Source organism: Panthera tigris, chromosome B1 (genome assembly GCF_018350195.1).
Source record: "Panthera tigris isolate Pti1 chromosome B1, P.tigris_Pti1_mat1.1, whole genome shotgun sequence".
Taxonomy (NCBI): Eukaryota; Metazoa; Chordata; class Mammalia; order Carnivora; family Felidae; genus Panthera; species Panthera tigris.
In genome coordinates, this window is record NC_056663.1 from 72,088,910 (window position 1) to 72,093,052 (window position 4,143).

A 4,143-nucleotide genomic window follows, 5' to 3' on the forward strand; every position below is an offset into this window, starting at 1 on the left:
TGGAGCTGCCAATAAAATGGCACAATATTATCTTCTTGGATCTTACATAAACGGTGACTAGAGATGGAGGCAGACTGTGTTAACTAAAAGCATTACAAAAGCATTTAAGGAATAGGACGTGTCATTTTTAATTTCCAACATCAAGCATGACTCCTAGATCCTTGTTCAAATATCTATCTTCCTTTCTGTGTTGCAGTCTCTTGGAGATTGCATATATGCAATTATTTATTTATTTATTCAATTATTCACTTTTTTTTTGAAATTTGTCAGTAAAAGCTTTAGGAATATCTGCACATATACATTTATATTCAAGCCGATAACACTGGTAAGTTTCATTTCAATACAAATCATGTTAAATAGTTCTTAAATTTCAGACATGGTCGTATATATGTCATTTAAAATTCTTTTTTATCTAGATACAGATCTTGACAATGACTGTCTTGATGCTAGGCATACAGCTAGTTTGTCCCGAAACTCAGGAAAACAATGATGTTGCTTTATAGTCTGTATTGCTCCAGATCCTCTTGGGTCTCCCAGGCTGTCTACAGCTTGCTGAGAGGAAACTGCGTGAGACAGGAACAGTAGGAGACAAGTGGGTATGAGACAAGATCTCCCAAGTCCTCCATAACAGTGGATTAAGATTTTTCAGTTCTTTTTTAAGGCAGATTATAAGCTCCTCCATTATTTCACAGCAGATGGCTACATCGGGAGTCCCTCCGTCTGGGATTGGATGATCATGAGTGATAATTCCATAGTGATGGTAGAGGTCCACAAGGTTTGGGACGCGGTATTTTGACAGTTCCCCTCTGGGGCAGAAAATAAATACGCCTCGTATATCACAGCTCCTTAGTTCTTCTGTACCTTCTTGGGTATCTCTTCTAACATTTTTAAATTTACCATCTGGAAGAGCACATAACCCAAGAAACTGAGAACAGTTTACTCGTGACAGGGGTAGTCACGGTATCTGAATTGGAGTCTGTTCATCTTCAATAGGCTCTTCTTCTGATGCGTCACATTCACTTGTTTGCAATGAACTGGGTGATTTCATCACGGGCCACCCCACATCACGACTGGCTACCACGTCCAATCACTTATTATTTTATGAACTCATTCATTAAGAATATATTACGTACTGAAGATTATCCTGAGTGTGAGGAATTAAATAACAAATAAGCTGTGGTTCCTGGACTCGAGCTGTTGTCAATCTGGGCAAAGTCGGATGTCAGACAGATATATATACAAAAATTACAATATAGAAATATAAGAACAAAGGTGTTGTGTAAAGTGCCATGGGAGCATCAATCATTTAGTGCCCAACTACACCTAAGGTTGGGGAAGTCACCAGCAAAGGTCAAAAAAGGCTTCTGAAAAAGAATCAATGTGGTATTTAAATGTATTTATTGAAATAGTAGGAGCTTATTCAAATGGCAGGGGAAAGGTCATTTTACATACCAAGAATAGAGGTGCTGGATCAATTAGAAAGCTTTGAGCTGTGACTAACAAAAAATATGATGAAATGTAGCTTAAACAATAAGGGACTTCTAACACTTCTAACCTGGAATGGCTAGAGAATTGTGAAGAAATGGATAGAACACAATGTTTACAAGGTTCATAGTTATCAGATTATAAAGAGCTGTGTGTACCACATTAAATAATTTTCTTTTGCTTCCTCTACTTTTGTGTCATATTCAAGAATTTATTACCTAGGCCAACGTTATAAAGTTTCCCCCTGGGGCACCTGGGTGGCTCAGTCAGTTAAGTGTCCCACTCGATTTTAGCTCAGGTCATGATCCCAGGGTTGTGAGATTGAGCCCCACTTTGGGCTCCACACTGAGCACAGAGCCTGCTTAAGATTCTCTCTCTTGCCCTCTGCCCCTCCTCCACTTGCACACACATGTGAGCCTTCTCTCTTTCTCTCTAAAATAAAATTTAAAAAATTAAAAAGATAACAGCTTTTCCCGTAGGTTTTTTTTCTAGGAGATTTATAGCTTCAGGTCTTATGTATAAATCTTTAATTCATATAGTTTATTTTTGTGTATGGTGTAAGAAAATTGTCCAACTTCTTTCTTTTTTTTTTTCTTTCATGTGTATATCCAGTTTTTCCAGCACCTTTTGTTGAAGACACCATTTCCCAATTGTGTATTCTTGGCACTCTTGTGAAAGGTCAGTTAATTGTATATGCATGGGTTTATTTCTGGGTCTCTATTGTATCTATTGGTCTATATGTCTGCCTTCATGCCAGTATCATACCGTTTTAATTACTGTAGCTTTGTAATATATTTTGAAATCAAGAAATGTGATGCTTCTAGCTTTGTTCTTTTTCAAGATTGTTTTAACTATTTAGGGTCCTCTGTAGTTCCATGTGAATTTAAGAATTATTTTGCCTATTTCTATAAAAAATGCTATTGTGATTTAGACAGGGATTGCATTGAATTTATAGATTGATCACGTTAGTAGTATGGATATTTAACAATAAGTCGTTCAATCCAAGCGTATGAAATACTCTTCCATTTCTTCGTGTCTTTAATTTTGTTCATCAGTGATTTATAGTGTTCAGCGTACAAGTGTTTCATCTCTTTAGTAAGGTTTACCCTGAAATATTTTATTCTTTTGTGATGTTATTGCAAATGGGATTGTTTTTTAAATTTCTTTTTCAAACAATTCATTGCTAATGTATAGAAACACAACTTATTTATTGTATGTTGATTTTGTATCTACAACTTTACTGAATTATTTGTCCTAACGGTTTTCTTGTGGAGTCTCTAAGATCCAGAAATACCGTTCCTGGGTATTTATCCAAAAGAATTGAGTATATGTGTTGCCAAAGTGAGCACTATCCAAAAGAATTTAAATCACATCTTGAAAGGATATTTGCAGTCCTGTGTTCATTACAGCACTGTTCACAGTAGCCAAGATGTGAAAACAACCCAAATGCCCATCAGTGGATGAATGGATAAAGAAAATGTGGTATATACAGACAATGAGCTATTATTCAGCCTTCAAAAAGAAGGAAATCCGGGGTGCCTGGGTGGCTCAGTTGGTTGGGCATCCAACTTCAGCTCGGGTCGTGATCTCGAAGTTCATGAGTTTAAGCCTCAAGTCAAGCTCTGTGCTGACAACTCAGGGCCTGGAGCCTGCTTCAGATTCTGTGTCTCCCTCTCTTTCTGCCCCTCCCCTGCTTGTGCTCTGTCTCTCTCTGTCTCAAAAATAAACATTAAAAATAAATAAAAAGAAGGAAATCCTACAATGTATGACATGGGTGAAGCTAGAAGACATTATGCTAAGTAAAATAATACAGTGAATAACAAATTCTGTATAATTCCACCTATATAAGGTATCTAGAATACTCATATGCATAGAAGCAGAGAGTGGAATTTTAGGGCTAAAGGGAATTGGGGAGTTGTTATTCAATGGTTGTTACAGTTTTAGTTATACAAGATGAGTAAGTTCTAGAGATCTAATGTACAACACCATGCCTATAGTTACCAATATTATATTGTGCCCTTAAAATTTTGTTAAAAGAACATGTTAAATTACATTTTTTAAATAATTTTTACTATAATTTTTTAAAAAGTAGGGCAGAAAAAAAAGGAATTTGAATTTCATCCTGAAAATAATAGAGAGTAGTTGAAAGATTTCAGCAGTGGACGGTATGATCAAAATCAAATTTTATAAGCTATTGTTAAAGAACACAATTCAATTGAGTGAGTTGTGAAGATCTTATTGGCTTTATTCAGTGATTTGTGAATTGGGCAGTATCCCATCCAGCACGGAGAAAGGAGCTCCAAAAGCTGTACAAGGCAAGAGATTTTAGGGTCAGAAGGGAGAAGTAACAAGGAAGCAATGGTGGGCATTTGCTAACCGGTTAAAGCAGTTAGTTCCCTCATATGGAACAACGGGAAGTCTCAGAGCTGCTGCATCAGGCAACTTGTGCTGAATAGGCATGTTGAGATTTGTTGCTGACATAGGGCTAAATTTGAATGACTCCATCTTGGGCCTGATCTGGGTTACTTCAACACGATCTTGGCAAAGAATGGAATATGCATTGGAGTGGGGCAAGGCTGGAACCAAAGGTCCAGTAATGAAGATAGATGGGCTCTTGGAAGGATTTTTATTGTAGAAGATAGGGGAATTCAAAATAGC

The 4,143-nt window shown here is 36.8% G+C and overlaps 1 pseudogene; it reads right to left on the minus strand.

The window, feature by feature from the left end:
* Window positions 1–408: 408 nt before the first annotated feature.
* On the minus strand, window positions 409–1,048 carry LOC102967789 (annotated as a pseudogene).
* Window positions 1,049–4,143: the final 3,095 nt, after the last annotated feature.